The 25,488-nt window shown below is 44.0% G+C and overlaps 1 pseudogene across 1 annotated transcript in view; it reads right to left on the minus strand.

Moving 5' to 3' along the window:
• LOC311117454 (serine/threonine-protein phosphatase 6 regulatory ankyrin repeat subunit A-like) overlaps window positions 1-25,488 on the minus strand; it is a 42,213-nt pseudogene that overhangs the window by 15,840 nt on the left and 885 nt on the right. The window contains exons 3-8 of the transcript in view: window positions 25,250-25,462; window positions 24,783-24,862; window positions 24,485-24,599; window positions 24,070-24,216; window positions 22,568-22,636; window positions 22,094-22,234 (exon numbers count right to left, since the gene is read on the minus strand). The product of the transcript in view is annotated as a serine/threonine-protein phosphatase 6 regulatory ankyrin repeat subunit A-like (transcript). The remainder of the gene's footprint in view (window positions 1-22,093; window positions 22,235-22,567; window positions 22,637-24,069; window positions 24,217-24,484; window positions 24,600-24,782; window positions 24,863-25,249; window positions 25,463-25,488) is intronic.

Raw genomic sequence — 25,488 nt, forward strand, 5'->3', positions numbered from 1 at the left:
GGCCAGATGTATACAAAATGGTGTCGTCTGCGTAGAGGTGGATCTGAGAGTCACCAGCAGCAAGAGCGACATCATTGATATACACGGAGAAAAGTGTCGGCCCAAGAATTGAACCCTGTGGCACCCCCATAGAGACTGCCATAGGTCCAGACAACAGGCCCTCCGATTTGACACACTGAACTCTATCTGAGAAGTAGTTGGTGAACCAGGCGAGGCAGTCATTTGAGAAACCAAGGCTATTTAGTCTGCCAATAAGAATGCGGTGGTTGACAGAGTCGAAAGCCTTGGCCAGGTCGATGAAGACGGCTGCACAGTACTGTCTATTATCAATCGCGGTTATAATATCGTTATCCTATGTTGATTTATGACAAGTTCATTGACTAGGGCCCTATAAAATAAGCGTTGCGGACCGAATCACGGAATCCAGACATTAAACCGAAATTCAACAATATTCAAACATTTATTGAACTTAGTAAGAAATCAACTAAATCTATTCAACTTGTTAGAAAACACATTCATTTGCCCAAGTCAATCATAAGACATGAACAAAATGCATCAGTGATTGGTATTTCCATGAACTTTCTGAAACGGCACAGGAATGCCCCTGTCTGTGTGCATGTGTGCGGTGCGCGCGTATGTCTACACTTTGTGTAGCCGTTAGCGATGATGCTAATGATAACCTTCTTCTGGTAGGGAAGGAATGGCTTTCCCCAAAACCTTCGCAAGTAAATGTTAACTACAAAGTAGCCTATGCCTGCCTGGCAGAATTATACCGTGATCATTTGCATCACTCCAGTGGCCATTTGTTCTACAGCAACACCGCTTAACCAAACAAAGGTCTCTTCCTGGTGCACGCTTGCATTTAAGGGTAACTACACCCCAAAATCTAAATGTCTTACATTTTTCCCAGACCTCACAAATGGTCACCTGATAGGGTTTAAACATTGTTGTGGACATAGAACATCCAATTGTGCTGTTTTGCTATTAAAAAGGTGTACTTTTGAGAGCGAAAACCTGCCAAAACAGGGACAAACGGTCAACGGGGAAATCTAAACGGAGAAAAGGGAACTTGGGAATTAACGGAATCAGGCAAAACATTGAAGGGATTTTATAGTGCCCTAATGGACTACAGACATTGACTGTCTCCTAGACTAAAAACTAAGATTGCATGTACTGCCTATATTTTGAGGGAAACGCACTGTCCATTATTTGATTTGATCAGGGCAGGGCAGGGCAGCACACAAACTGCATTTAGTCCAATAACAATCCATGATATTATTAGGGTGATAAATAAAAGGCAGTTGCTCCATGACACAAGAGCACGCTCTACTGGGACAAAAAGCTTACAGCACCTGGTATTCCCAGGCGGTCTCCCATCCAAGTACTAACCAGGCCCAACCCTGCTTAGCTTCCGAGATCGGGCGTATTCAGGCTGGTATGGCCGTAAGCGAGGGAACAACTCTTGGTACACTATATAAAGTAAATTTGTCACTCACTCTGAAAGGGACACAGAAACTTATCCACTTTGTGACACAAACTGAAGAAGCTCAACCCTTGCTTACATTTCCTATATATATATATATATATATATATATATATATATATATATGAGTCTTGTGGGGGGGGGGGGGGGGGGGAAGAGGGCCTATCCTATGTTGATTTATGACAAGTTCATTGACTAGGAATCCTCATCTCATTCCCAGACCCAGTGTAACCCCTCTTCTCTAGGTAGACTTCCATTAACTCCTCCCACTCCAGGACAGAGTACTTATCTGAGCCATCACCCCTAAAAAGAGGTGGAGCACTAACATCTGACTTCACAACCAGATTCAGCTTGGACGCATCAATAAAGGTTGACCCACACTGCTCAGGCAGGGGAAACTGCTGGGGTTGGTGAGGGGGACGGGCAGGAGAAAGACTTGAAACCCCAGGCTGCAGTAAACTCGCTCTGATAGATTCTCCTATCTCTGAACCAATCTGCTTAATAAGGTCACTAAGCTGACTCGGAGGCGTCCCATTATCACCGAGTACTGTGGATGATGGTACATCAAAAGACAGAGGTGGGATACCCTGGTCAGGTGGAACAAACAGCCTACCCCTCCCAGTGCTTGCAAACTCAGGACTAGCAAACGCTCTACTCCCAGGAGCTGACTGTACAATTGGTGTAAATGGAAGGACACCCCTCCCTCTACCCACACTAAAATCCCCAGCATAACACGGGTGCATTTAGTGCATTCAAATACCCCCCCCCAAAAAATGCAATAAACAAATTCATCCAAAACATACAAATAAGCACGAATACCTGTATCTAATGAATATGCTACATTCACTTTCACTGTTTACAGTATATATTCACTTACAGTAAGCCATCAACAAATTCACATGCGCAGGTCGTGCACCTCATCCACATGCACAGCTCCGGCGGTCGGCTTGAGCTGACCAGTCGGCAGGTCACGTAATTAGGACACTGCCACAACTGGAATTCTGATGGTTGGATAATTTTTATTCGACCTGCACACGAAGAGACAACACACAATATGTTAGCTCTTGGTGCAGCCACAGCTCTCGGGCACCTTGCTAGTTGAAGGTCAGGCAAAAGAGAACAGGTGCTGCATGCACACATTCAGTGCCTAACAACACACTATACAATACAAGTAAAATGATATACAACATAATTCTGACAAAATAAATGACATACCTGTACACGAAGAGACAACACACAATAGTTTAGCCCTTGGTGCAGCCACAGCTCTCGGGCACCTGCGTGAGCACATAGAAACTCACTCAAACACTGACCCAAATACTCCCGAGTTACAATAGGTACCCTAATTAGCGAGCTCGGTGAAAGTTGTTAACATAAATCTTTATATTGTCCACATTGTAACAAAACCTGTAGTTGCGTAACAGCACTTTGTGTAACTTTACCACAGTTTTATATCGACAAATTACGGCGCCAAGGACAACATACCTTGCTAGTTGAAGGTCAGGCAAAAGAGAACAATAAGAGGGTACATAAATACAGATAACCCGCGATGGACCAAACCAAAATATACACAACTTTTACAATTAGGTGTATTAACAATATAGATACATAAAAATGTTTGTACACCAAAAAATAACATTAGCTATGGAGCTGTAATTAAATAAAGAAACCACATTGAATTACTATTATTATTAACTTTTTAACATCCCCTCTTGACCTGGCCTACTTGAACTGTCCTTGTGTGCAATTTGGTGCATAATCTAGGGGAACAACATCACACTACTACACATATAATTCAAGTCATACCTTTATTGTCATTCATGCTCTTATTTTTAACCGAGTAGTTTTGCAAAAGTGTAACCTGCGTCAATTCTAGGAAATATTGGAATAACGTGCTTAAGAGGACACCTGACACGCACAACAGGATAACACAACAACCAGATTTTCAATTGACAATCATTGATTTAAATGGACGTGGTCAATAGATTTGTATAGGCATATATACTAATTTAATTTAACTTGTAAGCCAAGGTTTGATTAGTAGGTCTATGCAACTTGCACCTGGATAACCGCGTCATGAATCGGAACGGGCTCCAACGTCCTCATATACACATTATGACAAAAAAAAGATCTTAATCTTTCACGAAATAAAGATATAGAAGAAAACAGGTTCTAGAAACTCAATTTCTCCATGGCAATAGAATGTAAACATGTATGTTGCGCCAAACATAACCAAATATCGCCTACAACTCAATTCTCAGCGCAGCAAATTGGACGATTCCACAGGCATTGATCATTCGCGACTTTAAGTAATTCCTGTTATCTCTAGAGCATCCCGTATATTTATAGCGCTGCATTTCGTCCCCCTCTGACCATGGATAGGATTGGGAGCATTCCTGAGTTCACTTATGGTCCCACTAAGGTAATTTTAGGAGATATTCCTTTTGGCATACTGTAAATGCCTGTGCATAATGTACCTAATAAAGCATACTTATTTTAATTATTTTCAAAGGAATTCTGTAGAAGCAGCCTTTATTTTCAGACTCTGCAGGCCTGCTGGGAGGAAGCATATTACAATAAACAGGTAAGATTCATCCCACAAAAACAGTAACCACAGAAAGAAAGAGATAGATTTAATCCCAAAACAAGAGTTTTATTTCAAGACAGTTTAGAGAAGATGGTCATAAGAGTTCTTAATATCACTTGCAAATTGTGAGACATGAGCAGTTGTGAAATGTTACGAGAGGCCCTTCTGAAAGCACATTATATGGTCTTTAGTGGCACGGTCTCACACCTTACCTCATCTTGCAGAAGAAGCTCATGGTCCACTATCTGCTGCTCCAGAGTCGAGGCCAGGTCTCGCCCCATGTCACCATGGAGCACATGAGCGACTGGCTGGTGTCTCAGGGCAAAAAATCCCTTAGGGAGAGGTGAGTACCACGTCAGCTCTCACCTTCACTGCCATTCTCTGTCACCAGCAGCACTCCAGGAGGTGTGGGTAAAATAAACAACAGATAAATAGGAAGCCAGGAAAGTTGAAATGCTTTGTGTTTTATTTGAAGGGTGTGGAAGGAAACCCTGGAGGAGGGGAACGAACTCGCTCGGCTGGTAAGAGAATGAGAGTTAGAGACTTAGACTATCAGTCAGTGAGCTCTTTTCTAGCCTTTCAACAACTAGTTAGTACAGCAGAATATATCTGTTGTGAAATTACACTAATGGGACTTCCTGTTTCCTACGGCAGACCTGGGAAGTAAACACCTGCCTAAAAATGATTGACATGGAGCACAAGGCTGTCTGCAAGCTCCGCCGCTCTATGCACCCCACCTCTCCAGCTGGCGCTGACATGTGAGTTCCATGTACTGCCCCGCATACGGCTTGCTCCATTCATCTACACATCTGGAGCTATGCAGAAAAAAACTAGGGCAGTGTTCTCTGTGTGAACATTGCACATTGTTTAGCTTTCTCTGCTGCTTTTTGTTGATTTCAGCGACCCCAAGGTCCACATCATCATGGAGAGAGCTGTGAGGAGCATTCAGGACAAGCTGTCCAATAAGCCCTGTAGCAACCTGCTCAGCCCATCCCAGGTGGTGGTGGAGCTGGTGCCCAGGATCCTCCTGGCCCTGTGGCTTCAGCCAGAGGAAGGCCATTCAGATCACCCCATCCTCCTAAGCGGGATGGCTGTGAGTATGGTGGTGGCCGTAGGGGAGAAGCTCTCCAGCATGTTGAAGGCCTCTTCTCCTCACACCCCTTTCTCCCGGGCTGCTACTTTTGACTCTGTGAGGTCGATCCTTGGGAGAATCAGCCAGTCCTTCTCCCTGGATGACCTCACAACCCCTTTTTTTATGAGCTCTGTCTGTGCCTTTGTGGCGGACGAGGTGAAAAGCTACTTCCAGCCTACTGCAGACACCCTGCCAGTTCCCCCTGTCCTAGTGGTGGCCGTCTCCGCCACACTACCAGCTGACATCCAAGCAGGTGAGTAGCACTCATAGAGAACACTCTGACATATGCCTTTTGTCATGACATCCTGGTGCCTTGTAGTAGTAAAGCCAATCAGGATTTTAATTGTCACCCCAAACACAGATGCAGACCAGGATTCTTCCCACCTGGAGGTTGTGGAAATCCCCCATAACACAGAGGCAGACCCAGCTTCTTCCCACCCATTGGTTGTGGACATCACCCCTAACACAGAGTCAGACCCTGCTTCTTCCAACTTGGAGGTTGTGGACATCACCCATAACACAGAGGCAGACCCGGCTTCTTCTCAGCTGGAGGTTGTGGACATCACCCCTAACAAAGAGGCACACCTGGCTTCTTCCCACCTGGAGCTTGTGGACATCACCCCTAACACAGAGGCTGAGACGGCTTCTACCCACCTGAAGTTTGTGGTCATCACCCCTAACACAGAGTTAGACCCGGCTTCTTCCTATCAGGAGGTTGTGGAAACCACCCCTAACACAGAGACAGACCCGGCTTCTTCCCACCTGGAGCTTGTGGACATCACCCCAAACACAGAGGCAGACCCGGCTTCTTCCCACCGTATGGTTGTTGACATCTCCCATAACTCAGAGGCAGACCCAGCATCTTCCCACCTGGAGGTTGTGGACATCACCTCAAACACAGAGGCAGACCCGGCTTCTTCTCACCTGGAGGTTGTGGACATCACCCCTAACAAAGAGGCACACCTTGCTTCTTCCCAACTGGAGGTTGTGGACATCACTCCTAACAAAGAGGCACACCTGGCTTCTTCCCACCAGGAGCTTGTGGACATCACCCCTAACACAGAGGCAGACCCATCTTCTTCCCACCAGGAGGTTATGGAAATCATCCCTAACACAGAGGCAGACCTGGCTGCTTTCCACTTGGAGCTTGTGGACATCACCCCTAACACAGAGGCTAAGAAGGCTTCTACCCACCTGAAGTTTGTGGTCCTCACCCCTAACACAGAGTTAGACCCGGCTTCTTCCTATCAGGAGGTTGTGGAAACCACCCCTAACACAGAGTTAGACCCGGCTTCTTCCTATCAGGAGGTTGTGGAAACCACCCCTAACACAGAGACAGACCCGGCATCTTCCCACCTGGAGCTTGTGGACATCACCCCAAACAAAGAGGCAGATCCTGCTTCTTCCCACCTGGAGTTTGTGGACATCACCCCTAACACAGATGCAGACCTGGCTTCTTCCCACCTAGAGGTTGTGGACATCACCCCAAACACAGAGGCAGATCCTGCTTCTTCCCACCTGGAGCTTGTGGACATCACCCCTAACACAGAGGCAGACCCGGCTTCTTTCCACCTAGTTGTTGTGGACATAACCTTTAACACAGAGGCAGACCCGGCTTATTCCCAGCTGGAAGTTGTGGAAATCACCCCTAACATAGAGGCAGACCCGGCTTCTTCCCACCGTAAGGTTGTGGACATCACCCCTAATACAGAGGTAGACCCGGCTTCTTCTCACCTGGAGGTTGTGGAAATCACCCCTAACAAAGAGGCAGAACCCGTCTCTTCCCACTTGGAGATTGTATTCGTCACACCTAACACAGAGGCAGAACCCGTCTCGTCCCACTTGGAAGTTGTGGACATCACCCCTTACACAGAGGCAGACCCGGCTTCTACCCACCTGAAGGTTGTGGACATCACCCCTAACACAGAGGCAGATCCGGCTTGTTCTCAGCTGGAGGTTTTGGACCTCACCCCTAACACAGATAAATACCCTGCTTCTGCACTCTTGGAGGTTGCGGACGTCACACCTGAAGAAAAGCCTCTCATGGTGGCCGTCTACGCCACTCTGCCATCTGACATCCAAGCAGGTGAGTAAGACTTATAGAAAGCACTCTGACAGGTGCCGTTCATCATGATAACATGTAAAGTGTTGGTCCCATGTTTCATGAGCTGAAATAAAAGATCCCATTCAACTGGCCAGTGTTTAGAACCTACGGTTTGCATTTATTTACATTCTGCCCCACTTTTGTCCCTTTCCAGAGGATGTTGCTGTGGTCACCCTGGACGTCACCCCACACGTCACCAAGGAGGTGACCCTGGATGTTCCATGCAGGGCGAGGAAAGGGGCAGTCCGGCGTTTTTTTTGCAGGCTTTGGAGGGCAGTGTGCTGCTGCGCTTGCCACAAGGAAGAGGAGGAACAATATTAATTATTCATTAGACCAGAAACAGGATTGAACCATAGACCATTAAATTCTTTGCATTATAGTTGCCTTCAATTCTGATTTTCTTCTGTTTAATTCTTAATTAATTTCAGAACATTTCTCTAAACTTTGTGGAGTAGGTTGTATAAATAAGTGGGAAACATCCCAATCCCAATTTTAATGCTTTTAATAATTAACTTATTACATTTTTTTTAGATGTATTATTTGACAAAAAAAGTGGAGGGCGCGACCAAAAAACTTTAATCATCATAGAAAACTCTTGCTCACTATGAAAAATGCATTGTTTTATTTAAGCAAAGTTAAAAGATGAACGTTTCCGCCTAGTCTATGACGATATGCAAGTTGTGTTTGCCCAGTTAAAGGGGGACCCAGACTCACCCTGGTTCTTGAGGGTTGCAGACACTGAATAATTATCATTTGAAATAAATGGCACTTTTCAAGTCTTGACTAAAAATCTTTAATGAATATGAATTTAAATACAATTGACTTGAGGATCAGAGCAGGCAGACTGACTGGCTTGCCCTGAAGGCCCTCTACCTCTACCTCTGTGTGGTTAATCTCAGCCAAGAGGTTGTATGGGTTGTCTGTCTCTCTCTGGGTGTGAATCACTATCACTATGACCTCTCGCTCCGCCTGCCCGTTGGCCTGATCACAGGAGCAGGGGTGATGGCATCCGGGGTAACCTCCTCCTCTCCTGTATCTAACCCATCTTTCTGGCTGTGAGTTCGACTGAGGTCACTCGTTCTCTCTCCCAGGGTGTTGGATAGTTTCTCCTCCTCTGTGTCTTGTGTATTTTCTACATTGTAGAATAATAGTGAAGTCTTCAAAACTATTAAATAACACATATGGCATCATGTAGTAACCAAAAACGTGTTACACATATCAAAATATATTTCAGATTTGAGATTCTTCAAAGTAGCCACCCTTTGCCTTGAAATGTTTTGAGACCAGGTTGCGCTTTCACCTCCCTCGGTAAGAGGGGAATAAGGCAACCTCAGAGTTACATCCAAGGATACTTTATTGACACAAACGGATGAAATGGACATGGAAAGGTAGTGGAATGATAGTGGTCCTGTAATGGACAGATAACAGGGGTAATGAATATGCACAATAACTGATAGCACAAGTAGAGCAACAACGCTATTAACAAAGGAAGGGCTGTATTAATGGCATAATGCTACCTGCGGAGTATTACACAACACAGTAAAACACAGAGAGGCAACTTACAATAGGCAATGGTAGTAACTATAAAGAACAACAAGCAAGAATGATATACATGTTACAAACTCACTTTGTGCACGTACACTATCCCACGGTATCTCTGTGCATTCAAATTGTCATCGATAAAATGCAATTGTGTTCATTGTCCGTAGCTTATGCCTGCCCATACCATAACCCCAATGCCACCATGGGGCATTCACAACGTTGACATCAGCCAACAGCTCGCCCATATGCTGCTTTACAAGTGGTCTGAAGTCGTGAGGCCAGTTAGAAGTACTGCCAAATTCTCTAAAGCCGCCTTGGCTTATGGTTGAGAAATTAACATAAACGTATCTGGCAACAGCTCTGGTGGACATTCCTGCAGTCTGTAAGCCAATTGCACGCTGCCTCAAAACTTGAAACATCTGTGCATTGTGTTGTGTGACAAAACTGCACATTTTAGAGTGGCATTTTATTGTCCTCAGCACAAGGTGCACCTGTGTAATTATCATGCTGTTTAATCAGCTTCTTGATATGCCATATTTGTCAGGTGGATGGATTATCTTGGCAAAGGAGAAATGCTTGCTTACAGGGATGTAAACAAATGTGTGTACACAATTTGAGAGAAATAAGCTTTTTGTGCAAATGGAACATTTCTGGGATTTTGGGACCAACACTTTACATGTTGCGTTTATATTTTTGTTCAGTGTAGTTATTAGGTTGGGAGATTGGGATCCTATCTGGGCTAGCTAAAGCCAACTTCATGGTTAGTAGTATGACAGAGAAAATATAACAAGACAAATTTAAACATCACAAATCTGAGGGGGCAAGTGACCCTGTGCCCCCTTTGGGCATGACGTCTCTGCTATCAACCACATCATTCTGTCTCCGTGAATATTCAAAACAGACACATTCATTCAGGTCTGGTACTGGTCCTACCATATAGATCAGGGATGGACAATTCCAGTCCTTGGGGGTCGGAGGGGTGTCACACTTTTTCCCCATCCCTAGCAAACACAGATGATTAAACTTATTGCATTCTAAACTGAAACCCATGAGCACTTGATTATTAGAGTCAAACGTGTTAGCTGGGGCTGGGGAAAAAGTGTAACACCAATCAGGTCCCGAGGACTGGAGTTGCCCATCCCTGATATAGATGCTCTGTTTGCACGCATCGAGGGATGTGGTGACAGTGGAGACAAGGGAACACACATAAACAGCTTTGTCCTTTTAGAAAGTCATCATAATCCTTACATAAATATGATATGTATGCAAGAAATGCAGAGCCACTTCCAAAAACATATTGACAGAGTCTAGTATCTAGTAATCTAATCAATTTGTTTTCAACCCCTTTGTTATGGCAAGTGTAAATAAGCTCAGGAGTAAAAATGTGCTTAACAAGTCACATAATCAGTTAGATGTACTCACTATGTGTGCAATAATAGTGATTTTTGAACGAATACATAATCTCTGTACCCCACACATGCAATTATCTATTAGGTCCCTCAGTCGAGCAGTGAATTTCAAACATAGATTCAACCATGAAGACCAGGGAGGTTTTCCAATGCCTCGCAAAGAAGGGCACCTTTTGGTAGATGGGTACAAATAAAGCAGACATTGAATATTCCTTTGAGCATGGTGAAGTTATTAATTATGCTTTGGATGGTGTATCAATACACCCAGTCACCACAAAAATACAGGTGTCCATCCTAACTCAGCTGCCAGAGAGGAAGGAAAACGCTCAGGGATTTCACCATGAGGCCAATTGTGACTTTAAAACAGTTAGAAAGTTTAATGCTTTGATAGGAGAAAACTGAGGATGAATCATCAACATTGTAGTTACTCCACAATACTAACCTAATTGACAGAGTATGCACTCACTAACTGTAAGTCGCTCTGGATAAGAGCGTCTGCTAAATGACTAAAATGTAAATGTAAAAGAAGGAAACCTGTACATGCATTGTGTTTGCAATAAGGCACTAAAGTAAAACTGCAAATAATGTGGCAAAGAAATGAACTTAATGCCCTGAATACAAAGCCTAATGTTTGGGGCAAATCCAACACAACACATCACTGAGTACCACTCTTCATATTTCCAAGCATGGTGGTGGCTGCATCATGTTATGGGTATGCATGTCATTGGCAAGGACTAGATACTTTTTTAGGATAAAAATAAACGGCATAGAGCTAAGTACAGGCAGATTCCTAGAGGAAAACCTGGTTCAGTCTGCTTTCCAACAGACACTGGGAGACAAATTCCCTCTTCAGCAGGACAATAACCTAAAACACAAGGCCAAATATTCACTGGAGTTGCTTACCAAGACGACATTGAATGTTTCTGAGTGGCTTAGTTACAGTTTTGACTTAATTCGGCTTGAAAACCTATGGCAAAAAAAAAATGTCTGTCTATATATTGTATAATGCATATATTTTACAATCCAGTTGTGCAAAGCTCTTGGAGATTTATCAAGTAAGACACAGCTTTAATCGACTCAGGGGTGGGAATACTTATGTAAATGAGATATTTCTGTATGTAATTTCCAATACATTTGCAAAAATTTCAAAAGCGTGTTTTCAATTTGTCATTATGGGGTATTGTGTGTAGCTGCGTGAGAGAAAATGTTATAATTGAATCCATTTTGAATTCAGGCTGTAAGAAAGCAACATGTGGAATAAGTTAAGGGGTATGAATACTTTCTGAATGCACTGTATATCTGCAAGAAAGTGATAAATATGTGACTGTTTGAAAGGGGGTCATATAATGTCACGCTCGTCTACGAGAGAGGACCAATGCGCAGCGTTGAAGGTGAACATAATATATATTTATTAACTGATCAACACGATCAAAACAATAACCAACGATGCGTGACGTCTAAGGTTACAACACGAACAAACCTTAACGGAACAAGAAACCACAACACAAAGTGAAAAGACCGATAGTTAAATATGGCTCCCAGTCAGAGACAACCAGCTGACACTCGTTGCCTCTGATTGGGAGTCACTCAGGCCAACATAGATATACAAACATAGACTTACACACCCTGGCTCAACATAACATAGTCCCCAGAGCCAGGGCGTGACATATAAACATTGCCTTATTTATATTTTTACATATAACATAAAGTTAATTTTGTCTGAAATAGTCATGCTAAAATGGGCGTCGTTTCTCAGACCAAATTTCCATTCTGGCTCAAACAAAGCAATCGGATCATGCTCCAGTCAAAAACAGCTATAGGGAATGCCTATACATTGTCCAATCTCCTTCCACACATTGATTTCATCTTATTCAGAAAAAAACAAACTTGAAATTAAGTGTTGTTTCAGTGTCTTGTTGCAGGTTGTGCAATGTTCAAAAGTGTGTGAGAGAAAAAGCATTAACTTGTGTGTGTGGTGTCAAGTGTGGATGGTCCTATGTATGCAAATAGCTCGAGATTGGATATTTCAGCACCATGGACAGCAGCGACATTGGGATAGCGAGATCTGTAATTCAGCAACACATGACACTGGATAGTGGCTGTCTCAGGTGAAGTTGGCATTGGGAAAATCCCATCTAATGGGAAACGAGGCATAGGAGGCAAAAAGACTGAAGGAGAAGACTCCCACAGGAACTCTTGGCTTAACTGTTCTGTCACATTCATTTCAAATGTTACATTTTTCGATTTGTAAATAAAAGGGAACACATCTGCAAATAATGTAAACTGACTTTTCTAACTACACTGTACAGCTTTAGTGTGTCTGTGTGTCATAGGTACAACTGCAAGCAATTCGCTTCTCAAATCCTTCTCAAATGTCTGTTTAATGTGAGAAATAAAATAAATGAAAACAATAAAATGAAAAACAACTGTTAGACTAATGATTAACTAACTAAGGCTCCTCTGTCCTCCACTCGTTACCTGTATTAATGGAACCTGTTTGAACTTGTTATCAGTATAAAAGACACCTGTCCACAACCTCAAACAGTCACACTCCAAACTCCACTATGGCCAAGACCAAAGAGCTGTCAAAGGACACCAGAAACAAAATTGTAGACCTGCACCAGGCTGGGAAGACTGAATCTGCAATAGGTAAGCAGCTTGGTTTGAAGAAATCAACTGTGGGAGCAATTATTAGGAAATGGAAGACATACAAGACCACTGATAATCTCCCTCGATATGGGGCTCCACGCAAGATCTCACCCCGTGGGGTCAAAATGATCACAAGAACGGTGAGCAAAAATCCCAGAACCACACGGGGGGACCTAGTGAATGACCTGCAGAGAGCTGGGACCAAAGTAACAAAGCCTACCATCAGTAACACACTACGCCGCCAGGGACTCAAATCCTGCAGTGCGAGATGTGTCCCCCTGCTTAAGCCAGTACATATCCAGGCCCGTCTGAAGTTTGCTAGAGTGCATTTGGATGATCCAGAAGAGGATTGGGAGAATGTCATATGGTCAGATGAAACCAAAATATAACTTTTTGGTAAAAACTCAACTCGTCGTGTTTGGAGGACAAAGAATGCTGAGTTGCATCCAAAGAACACCATACCTACTGTGAAGCATGGGGGTGGAAACATCATGCTTTGGGGCTGTTTTTCTGCAAAGGGACCAGGACGACTGATCCGTGTAAAGGAAAGAATGAATGGGGCCATGTATCGTGAGATTTTGAGTGAAAACCTCCTTCCATCAGCAAGGGCATTGAAGATGAAACGTGGCTGGGTCTTTCAGCATGACAATGATCCCAAACACACCGCCTGGGCAACGAAGGAGTGGGTTCGTAAGAAGCATTTCAAGGTCCTGGAGTGGCCTAGCCAGTCTCCAGATCTCAACCCCATAGAAAATCTTTGGAGGGAGTTGAAAGTCCGTGTTGCCCAGCGACAGCCCCAAAACATCACTGCTCTAGAGGAGATCTGCATGGAGGAATGGGCCAAAATACCAGCAACAGTGTGTGAAAACCTTGTGAAGACTTACAGAAAACGTTTGACCTGTGTCATTGCCAACAAAGGGTATATAACAAAGTATTGAGAAACTTTTGTTATTGACCAAATACTTATTTTCCACCATAATTTGCAAATAAATTCATTAAAAATCCTACAATGTGATTTTCTGGATTTTTTTTCTAATTTTGTCTGTCATAGTTGACGTGTACCTATGATGAAAATTACAGGCCTCTCTCATCTTTTTAAGTGGGAGAACTTGCACAATTGGTGGCTGACTAAATACTTTTTTTCCCCACTGTACATACATACATATACACATACACATATATATATACATACATATATACACATACACATATATACATACATATACACATACACACACACACACCATTACACATCACTATTATTAAAATACCAGTGGCATTAAAATAAAGGATAGTTGTAAACAAATTAATAAGAATGGCCCAAAAAATAAGTACAAAGCAATCTGCAACCCTGTGTCTGTGTGTGTGCGTGTGTGCGTGCGTGTGAATGAAAGGGTCTGTTTATCCCAGTAGTCTGCATATTAGATGCAGTAGTTGGCGCACCTCTCCAATCTCTGATAGTTCTAGGTGTCTTTTGCCAGAGGTTACCTCAGCATATGTAGGCTGATGATCTGAATGATACATGGTGTGGACTGCATCATGTGGTGTACTTCTCTGAAGGACAGTGTTCTGCCCGACCCTGGAGTAGTGGGCAGTGCTGTGTTGTGATGGGCCAGGTCTAGTAGAGCTGTGTTGTGATGGGCCGGGTCTAGTAGAGCTGTGTTGTGATGGGCCAGGTCTAGTAGAGCTGTGTTGTGATGGGACGGGTCTGGTCGTGCTGTCCTGAGGCGGGTCTGGTCTGGTAAATCTGTGCTGTGTTGGGCCTGGTCTTGTAGAGCTGTGCTGTAATAAGCCGTGTCTGGCTATTCTCTCTTGGGGATGGTGGGGGTACTGTTGTTTCAGAAGGTGGGGCGGGGGGAGTGGGGGGGGGAGGGGGGGGGGCTCTGTTGCTGAGGTGATGGGTGTGTGGGTCCCTGCCAAGTGTTGCATCCTTTAGGTCCTTGGCAAAGGTTCTGATACTGTCCTGATCAAGATGTACATTATCGTATAAATGTTCACATGTCAGAGTGGGGTGGTGAGCCGTTGAGCAGTGAGGCACAGTCCACAGTGATCTGTTGATTTATTTTTTCGATCAACTTTCCTGGGAAGTGTGGATGATGACGTTGTCGGGGGTGTCAATCCTGGTCTGACTGAGTAGCTGCATTGCACTCTCAGTTGTAGGACACCAGAACTTATACACCTGGTGTCTAGGGAATAATCTTTCCTGGACTAAGAACTTCCCATTTGAATCAATAAGGATTGCAGTTGTGGGTGACTGTCTGGGTGGAGCAGACTGGGAGACTGGTATTCTGACCTGGGCTGGAGCAGACTGGGAGACTGGTATTCTGACCTGGGCTGGAGCAGACTGGGAGGCTGGTTGGCTGACCTGGGCTGGAGCAGACTGGGTGGCTGGTTGGCTGACCTGGGTTGGAGCAGACTGGTTTGCTGGTTGGCTGACCTGGGTTGGAGCACACTGTGCTGGAGCAGACTGGGAAGCAGGTAGGCTGACCTGGGCTAGAGCAGAGTGGGATGCTGGTTGGCTGATCTGGACCGGAGCAGACTGGTAGGCGGGTGCAGTGTCATCAGGCTGTGTGGTGGAGGCCATGCTGGTCTCAGGTTCTGCTTGTGTTGTACCAGGCTGGTGGACATGTTCTCTAGATGCAGAGGACATATTGACTAGCTGCTGGTTGAGGGTCTCAATGTACCTCTCTCTTTGTTCTAGCTCCTTTCTTGTTGTGCTCAGATGGTCTCTGAGGTCATCATTTGTCTGATTGAACTGTTTCATCTCTTCTTTTAGTTTCTGGACAGTGTCCTCCTCCCTCTCTTTGAATTATATGACCTCTGCTTCAATTAGAGAGAGGGTGTTGTGGAAACATTGCATAGCAGGTGTTCTTGGTGTCGTAGGCATGTCCTTGGCTTTGTCTGCTGCAGGTGAGGTAGGTAGAGGGACACTGAGGGCTTCTTGCTGTGTCACAGAGACCGTTGGGGCCTGCTTTTCTCCATCTCCCTCATTGACTTTTTCCTCAGTTTCTGAGATGAGTTTAGCTTCTGCTTTTAGGGTAGCAAACATATTCTAAAAATCCTGGAGGCTTGAATCATTGCCTTGTATCAATACAGTTCCATTATTATATTAAGTTTACTGTTTAATACGTGTTGCTCTTGTCAGCTTCTTCAAAAATGCTGATCTGACATCCTTGGCTGATGCCTCTCTTTTTTGAGAAAGGGAAATTGTTGCAAATAACCCTTTTTCATATGTGCCCTTGTTTGGTATTAAATATTACATTTGCTCTTGTTTTGCAACTGGTAAGATCTGCAAACAGGCATTCATGGTTCTGTTCCATCATCAAACCTTTGAAACTTTTCTTAGCTTTCTCCGTCTGGATGTCTGGTGGGTAAACAATTTCACACAATGTTGCAATAGAAGCGTTGTTTCTTGTATTATTCTCTCTTGTGTCTTTTAGAGGACTGTTTTACTTTGATGTCATTTGTCTTCTGTCCTTATTTTGTCTTATTTTGTCTTTCTTTTCTTCAGTTAACTAGATATTCTTTGTTAGCTAGCTAGCTTCTTCCAGGAGAGTCCCTAGCAACTGCTTAGCAACTGGTAAACAATTCAGCTAGCTAAGATAACTGTACAGTTTTATGAAAAATAGTTACTTTTTCAAAAGCCTTTCTTCTTTGTTTGTTGCTTGTTTTGTCTCTTATTCAGTCTTGCAGTTTTCTTTTGGTTTTTTTCCGATGTACTTCACTCTAAAAACTCATTTTTTCATTAGTAGCTGCTCTATTTGAAATTTTTTGAATAGTATCTCTCTCTCTCTCTCTCTCTCTCTCTTGCCATCTCTCTCTCTCTCTCTCTCTCTCTCTCTCTCCCTCTCCCTCTCTCTCTCTCTCTCTCTCTCTCTCTCTCTCTCAATCGCCATCTCTCTCTCTCTTTCTCTCTCTCTTTCTCTCTCTCTCTCTCTCGCCATCTCTCTCTCTCTCTCTTTTTCTCTCTCTCTTTTTCTCTCTCTCTCTCTGTCTCTCTCTCCAGTCTCTATCTCTCCAGTCTCTCTCTCTCTCTCTCTCTCTCTCTTGCCATCTCTCTCTCTCTCTCTCTCTCCCTCTCCCTCTCTCTCTCTCTCTCTCTCTCTCTCTCTCAATCGCCATCTCTCTCTCTCTTTCTCTCTCTCTCTTTCTCTCTCTCTCGCCATCTCTCTCTCTCTCTCTATTTTTCTCTCTCTCTTTTTCTCTCTCTCTCTCTGTCTCTCTCTCCAGTCTCTATCTCTCCAGTCTCTCTCTCTCTCTCTCTCTCTAGAGACTGGAGAGAGATAGACTGGAGAGAGATAGACTGGAGAGAGAGAGAGTGAGAGAGTGAGAGAGAGAGAGAGAGAGAGAGAGAGAGAGAGAGAGAGAGAGAGAGAGAGAGATACTATCTTACTCAAACTTGATCTTTATCCATAGATTACACATTGATTTTGGATTTTAGATTAATCCATAGATTAAAGTCCATACCAGACAATAGAATGGTTCAAGAGTGCGTCTGTTCATACCGCTAAACTGTTTAATGAGCACTAGGTGGCAGTGTTTCATCGTGTTTGTTTGTAATATAGTGTGTGTTACAGTTTTTTTTTGTTTTATTTCACCTTTATTTAACCAGGTAAGCCAGTTGAGAACAAGTTCTCATTTACAACTGCGACCTGGCCAAGATAAAGCAAAGCAGTGCGATAAAAACAACAACAACACAGAGTTACATATGGGATAAACAAAATGTACAGTCAATAACACAATAGAAAATCTATATACAGTGTGTGCAAATGTAGTAAGTTATGGAGGTAAGGCAATAAATAGGCCATAGTGCAAAATAATTACAATTTAGTATTAACACTGGAGTGATAGATGTGCAGAAGATGATGTCAGTTACTTGTTGCCTGTCCAAAATTGTAATCAGTAACGTAACTTTTGGATTACCCAAACTCAGTAATGTAATCTGATTACTTTCAGTTACATTTTGATTACTGTCCCCTTAAGAGGCATTAGAAGAACACAAAAAGGATCCATCAAACGCATTTGGTGTGTTATCATAGTGGTCTCTGATTGGTGGTCATCATTTGGTGTGTCATCATAGTGGTCTCTGATTGGTGGTCATCATTTGGTGTGTCATCATAGTGGTCTCTGATTGGTGGTCATCATTTGGTGTGTCATCATAGTGGTCTCTGATTGGTGGTCATCATTTGGTGTGTCATCATAGTGGTCTCTGATTGGTGGTCATCATTTGGTGTGTCATCATAGTGGTCTCTGATTGGTGGTCATCATTTGGTGTGTCATCATAGTGGTCTCTGATTGGTGGTCATCATTTGGTGTGTCATCATAGTGGTGTCTGACTGGTGGTCATCATTTGGTGTGTCATCATAGTGGTCTCTGATTGGTGGTCATCATTTGGTGTGTCATCATAGTGGTCTGTGATTGGTGGTCATCATTTGGTGTGTCATTTTAGAGGTCTCTGATTGGTGGTCATCATTTGTTGTGTCATCATAGTGGTCTCTGACTGGTGGTCATCATTTGGTGTGTCATCATAGCCGTCCGTCCGCCCGTCCGTCCGTCCGTCCGCCCGTCCGTGTGTGTGTTTAACACTCTGCACCCTCAGCAGTAAAGTGAAATATTATGACTCCAGTTCTGAGAAGATGAGACTTTGTATCCCAGAGCTGATGTCTTTACAATATCCCTCCTGTCATCTGTCTGACATCACTTTCAATTTCCTTTTCAGTCTTTTTGTAGTGTAGTCCTATTCTATTACCCCAGTGATATCTGAGACGTGCTGAGAGCTAGTCACATAGTAAAGGAGACATACAGTTGAAGTCGGAAGTTGACATACACTTAGGTTGGAGTCATTAAAACTCGTTTTTCAACAACTCCACAAATGTCATGTTAACAAACTATAGTTTTGGCAAGTCGGTTAGGACATCTAATTTGTGCATGACACAAGTAATTTTTCCAACAATTGTTTACAGACTGATTATTTCACTTATAATTCACTGTATCACAATTCCAGTTGGTCAGAAGTTTACATACACTAAGTTGATTGTGCCTTTAAACAGCTTGGAAAATTCCAGAAAATGGCTTTAGACGCTTCTGATAGGCTAATTGACATTGTTTGAGTCAATTGGAGGTGTACCTGTGGATATATTTCCAGGCCTACCTTCAAACTCTGTGCCACTTTGCTTGACATCATGGGAAAATCAAAAGAAATCAGCCAAGACCTCAAAAAAAAAATTTGTAGACGTACACAAGTATGGTTCATCCTTGGGAGCAATTTCCAAACATCTGAAGGTACCACGTTCATCTGTACAAACAATAGTACGTAAGTATAAACACCATGGGACCACGCAGCCGTCATACCGCTCAGGAAGGAGACGCGTTCTGTCTCCTAGAGATGAACGTACTTTGGTGCGAAAAATGCAAATAAATCCCAGAACAACAGTAAAGGACCTTGTGAAGATGCTGGAGGAAACAGGTACAAAAGGTACTGAAAGGTCAATCAGCAAGGAAGAAGGCACTGCTCCAAAACCGCCATAGAAAAGCCAGACTACGGTTTGCAACTGCATATGGGGACAAAGATCGTACTTTTTGGAGAAATGTCCTCTGGTCTGATGAAACAAAAATAGAACTGTTTGGCCATAATGACCATTGTTATGTTTGGAGGAAAAAGGGGGTTGCTTGCAAGTCGAAGATCACCCTCCCAACCGTGAAGCACGGGGGTGGCAGCATCATGCTGTGGGGGTGATTTTCCAAGCTGTTTAAAGGCATCTGGGGAGATGGCGCCGGAGAAGATGGCTGCCGTTTTACAGCCCTCTAACCAATTGTACTATAATGTGTGTTTTTTCGCGTTATTTGTAATTTATTCTGTACATAATGTTTCTGTCATCGTCTCTTATAACCAGAAAGAGCTTCTGGATATCAGGATAGCGATTACTCACCTCATATTGGACGAAGATTTTTTCTTCAACGAGTCGGACGCGAAGGATATCCTACAGACACCCGACAAGGACCAAATCCCCGTCATTCGCAGGAGAAAGAGACGGAGATATCGTGGACGTAGGTCAGGGTGCCTTGTAAGAATCCGACGGCGAGCAAGTAAACTGCCTCTTCAATCAATCCTATTAGCCAATGTTCAATCATTTGAAAATAAATTAGAAGACCTACGATTACGGTTATCCTACCAACGGGACATTAAAAACTGTAATATCTTATGTTTCACCAAGTCGTGGCTGAAGGACGACATGGACAACATACAGCTGACGGGATATATGCTACATCGGCAGGAAAGAGCGGCTGACTCCGGTAAGACAAGGGGTGGCGGTCTGTGTATATTTGTAAACAACAGCTGGTGCACAAAATCAAATACTAAGGAAGTCTTGAGGTTTTGCTTGCAAACGCCATGCTCTATCAACTGAGCTACATCCCTGCCGGCCATTCCCTCCCCTACCCTGGACGACGCTGGGCCAATTGTGCGTCGCCCATGAGTCTCCCGGTCGCGGCCGGCTGCGACAGAGCCTGGATTCATAGAAAGTGTTACAAATGTTCTCCTGTCATCTTATAGGAGATCCATTCATGGATTTAGTTATGGCTTGAGAATGTGACTGGTCTACGGAGTTCTCCTTTATGTCTGTCTTTGTATGTGACAACAACTTTTCTGTATTATGTGTATTTCCACAATCAATAATCATAAACGGTACTTCACTATGAATACTTTTGACTATGTGGTTTGAAGTACTTTACCGTTATCTTGCACATACATGAAGACTACTATAGACAGAAATCAATGCAGTAATGTTTTATTAAATAAAGGCTCTGATTAAAATATAATATTAATAAAATCAGGCATTTGGCTAATTCTTCTTCCCAGAAGCTCCTCTGAATGGTTTGGAGATGGCTCTGGAGAGAGCGTGTAACACCCTGACTATGAGTGGGCGTTTACGGGACTGGGACTCCTGGGGAGCAGGGGCCGGTGTGGTTGTCAGGTCCTCCTTGGGAGGGGAAGTGGATGGAACCTCTGGAACCTCACACTCAGCATCTGTCATAAGAACATTTCATAATCAGAAAATGAATGTGTGTGTTTGTGTCTGTCCGTCTGCCTGCCTGTCCGTCTGCCTGCCTGCCTGCCTGCCTGCCTGCCTGCCTGTCTGTCTGTCTGTCTGCCTGCCCGTCCGTCTGCCTGTATCTGTTGTCACTGTTTTAACAAGCTTGTCATAGGGTGATACATCAATATGACATTATCGATGCTTATCACTTACCCTGAGAAATATGAGTCTCTCTGAGACGTTTGGTAGGCAGTGCATCCTGTTTAGGGTGGCTCTTCGGTTCCCCTTTTGTCTTGAACAGCTGTTGACAAAACACATCAGGACAACTGAGCCTGTGTAAAATACAGAGTGTGCATCCCAAAAGGCACCCTATTCGCTACATAAGGCACTACTTTTGAAAAGGGCCCATAGAGCGCTGGTAAAAAGTAGTGCACTATATAGGGAATAGGGTGCCATTTGGGACATAGCCATTGACTCTCTCCCATGTGTATTAGGATTGAATTACAGCGTCCTCACTCAACCTCCTAAAGACAATGACAACAGTATTGTTCTAATGCTGAGAGACAATAGGGGTGTAGTGAATCTGTAGGGTAAATTTCAGCCCTGCCTTACAGAGGTAATCTCAAAACACAGAGCACCCTACCTTAATCATGATCTTTGGAAACTTATGCATTTTCGGTAGGAAACGCCACTTCCTGTTACGCAGACGCGTAATGGACTGCGTTGTAGCCCTGATTGTCCCTGATCCCTGGGTTAGCGTCGTTTCACAGCAAATATTCCAGACACCTAGAGGTCAGAGGTCAAGAGTTCACTAATCATTATACCAACATCAAGACAGACAGATAAGCAAGCAGAGACACTTTCCCAAAGGAGACGTGGCCAAGCTTTCACACTGCAGATTTTAACACTAGTATGTATTCAAACACGACCAACAACATACTCTAGACTACAATGAAATGTGAAAGGTCATGGCACCACAACATACTCTCCAGACTACAGTGAAATGTGAAAGGTCATGGCACCACAACATACTCTCCAGACTACAATGAAATGTGAAAGGTCATGGCACCACAACATACTCTCCAGACTACAGTGAAATGTGAAAGGTCATGGCACCACAACACACACAACAGTAAGAGAGGTGTGAGACGTACTTTCCGTCTGTGTCGGAGGCAGCAGCGTAGTGGAGCGGGGTGCAACCCCTTTTATCCAGATCGTTCACACTGGCCCCAGACCCCACCAAGGCAAACAGACACTGGTAGTTACAATTGGCTGCCGCATAATGCAGAGGACTCCTAGAAGAACGCACAGAAACCATTCAACATCAACAACAGAAACAGCTTATTGGAGCTGTAAAACATTTACATTTTACATTTAGCAGACACTCTTATCCAGTGCGACTTACAGGAGAAATTAGGGTTAAGTGCCTTTCTGCAGGGCACATAGATTTTTCACCTAGTCGGCTAGGGGATTCGAACCAGCAACCTTTCGGTTACTGACCCAACGCTCTTAACCGCTAGGCTACCTGCCGCCCAATCTTCCCCATAATAATTCCTATATGCCCCTATACTATATTCCCCATTATCATAAAGATCACATATGAAAGTTATTTGATGCCACAGACAGACCTTCCGAAGCTGTCCTTTCTGTTGAAGTCTGCCCCTGTGTTGAGCAGCAGATTCAGACAGTCCAGGTTCCTGGTAACAAGATATCAAGTTCAGAAAGGCTCTCGTACATCTGAGCTATCAGGTGGATGGTAACAAGATATCAAGTTCAGAAAGGCTCTCGTACATCTGAGCTATCAGGTGGATGGTAACAAGATATCAAGTTCAGAAAGGCTATCGTACATCTGAGCTATCAGGTGGATGGTAACAAGATATCAAGTTCAGAAAGGCTCTCGTACATCTGAGCTATCAGGTGGATGGTAACAAGATATCAAGTTCAGAAAGGCTCTCGTACATCTGAGCTATCAGGTGGATGGTAACAAGATATCAAGTTCAGAAAGGCTCTCGTACATCTGAGCTATCAGGTGGATGGTAACAAGATATCTAGTTCAGAAAGGCTCTCGTACATCTGAGCTATCAGGTGGATGGTAACAAGATATCAAGTTCAGAAAGGCTCTCGTTCATCTGAGCTATCAGGTGGACGGTAACAAGATATCAAGTTCAGAAAGGCTCTCGTTCATCTGAGCTATCAGGTGGATGGTAAAAAGATATCAAGTTTAGAAAGGCTCTCGTACATCTGAGCTATCAGGTGGATGGTAACAAGATATCAAGCTCAGAAAGGCTCTCGTACATCTGAGCTATCAGGTGGATGGTAACAAGATATCAAGTCTAGAAAGGCTCTCGTACATCTGAGCTATCAGGTGGATGGTAACAAGATATCAAGTTCAGAAAGGCTATCGTACATCTGAGCTATCAGGTGGATGGTAACAAGATATCAAGTTCAGAAAGGCTCTCGTACATCTGAGCTATCAGGTGGATGGTAACAAGATATCAAGTTCAGAAAGGCTCTCGTACATCTGAGCTATCAGGTGGATGGTAACAAGATATCAAGTTCAGAAAGGCTCTCGTTCATCTGAGCTATCAGGTGGATGGTAACAAGATATCAAGTTCAGAAAGGCTCTCGTTCATCTGAGCTATCAGGTGGATGGTAAAAAGATATCAAGTTCAGAAAGGCTCTCGTACATCTGAGCTATCAGGTGGATGGTAACAAGATATCAAGTTCAGAAAGGCTCTCGTTCATCTGAGCTATCAGGTGGATGGTAACAATGAGAACCTGAAAGAAAAGAGAAACCCGTACACTGCTCTTGCTAGTATCACTGTTTTTATAATGCTACTAAAAGCAATAATAAAAAGTGATACTAGCAAGAGCAGTTTGCAGGCTTCTCTTTCAAGAAGATATAAAGACAATTTAGACCAGAGCTCAAGTCAATACCACCATGGCATGGAACCACATTATACAGAAATGACACCGCACTAATGATCTATACGATTTTTTAAATAACTCTAAACAATACTGCTAAACCATGTGAAATGTAAGAGTGTGAATATGTGTTTGTTCTTTCTGGTGGCTTTCCAGTTCATGAACTAAATATTCCTTGGTGTAAAGCCTGGACCAGTCCACTCACCCTCCAGCTGCTGCAGCATGTAAACAGGTCCTTCCAAAGTCGTCAGGGGTGTCTATATCAAAGCCTGATGAGAGGAGCTTCCGACAGCAGTCAGAGAACCCACTGAGAGCAGCCAGGTGGAGGGGGAACATCCCATGGACGCCTCGCCTGCAACACATTTTTACATTTTAGACTTTAAGCAGACACTCTTATCCAGAGCGACTTACAGTTCATTCAGCTAAGATTGGAAACAGCACCACATCACAGTCCTCATTAAACCCCACAGCAGATCAACACATCAGCATGCTGCAATGCCCTGTCTATCAACCCCCCACACACCACAATGTGTTGAGCATAGTCTCCAAGCGGCTATTCGGTCAATGACAGAATTGCAGATGCATGTTGCATTATTGCTGGAAACTGTGTGTGTTCTCACTTGGCTGTGTCAGCTCCGTTCGTGATGAGTGTATTGATGAGTAACTCGTGGCCGTAGCGAGCAGAGATGTGCAGGGGTGTGTTTCCATTCTTATCTTCACAGTCGATCTCAGCACCTACAGAACACACACACACACACGTCAACCACTTGACCCAAGAGGCATCATGAAGCATTATGTTCAACCACATTGCAAGTAACATTGCTCTGTGCCAGTGAATCATGGTTTGAAGACTAAAGACAATGCTGAAGAGCCTACTGGTTCATATATATTCAGTTGAGAGCATTCACAGCGACTCACCATTCTGGATGATGGCTTGAGATCTGGAGAAGCGTCCGTGGATGGCCGTCATGTGGAGGGGGGGTCTTTCCATCTTTACTCTGCAGATAGAAAGACAAAGATGGTTCACACGGCAGTCTGTGCTGCTGACCACAGGCAAAATCAAACACGTATTGGAGGAGCGCTTGATTGCATTTAGTTTGCATTGTTAGGCCTATTCCATTGGTATTTGAATGTAGACCAGGGCCAAATACTAAGCCATGTGCTGCGTCAGTGTGTGCGTCCCAAATGGCACCCTATTCTCTTCATAGTGAACTACTTTTTGAACCAAAGTAGTGTACTTATAAAGGGAACAGGGTGCCATTTGGGACACAGGCAGTGCCACCACGGCTCCTTGCTCTATGGGCCCCTGGTCAAAAGTAGTGCACTACATAGGGAATAGGGTGTTATTTAGTTCAGACACAGTGTTGGTCATCCGGTCTCCTCACCTTGATGTTGACGAGGGCCCCGTTGCCCACCAGCAGCTCCAAGCAGAGCGCCCCATGGCGCAAGGCGGCCGTGAAGTGGAGTGGGGCGAAACCCTTCTCGTTCACCTGGTTCACGTTGGCGCCGCACTCGATCAGCTCATTCACCACCACGTCCTGCCCGTTGTAGCATGCCACGTGGAGGGGGGTGTTACCGTAACCATTGGGCTCATTTATCTGGAGGGAGCAAGGGAGGGAAAAGA

This window comes from Coregonus lavaretus (assembly GCF_964263955.1).
Source record: "Coregonus lavaretus genome assembly, contig: HAP1_SCAFFOLD_345, whole genome shotgun sequence".
NCBI lineage: Eukaryota > Metazoa > Chordata > Actinopteri > Salmoniformes > Salmonidae > Coregonus > Coregonus lavaretus.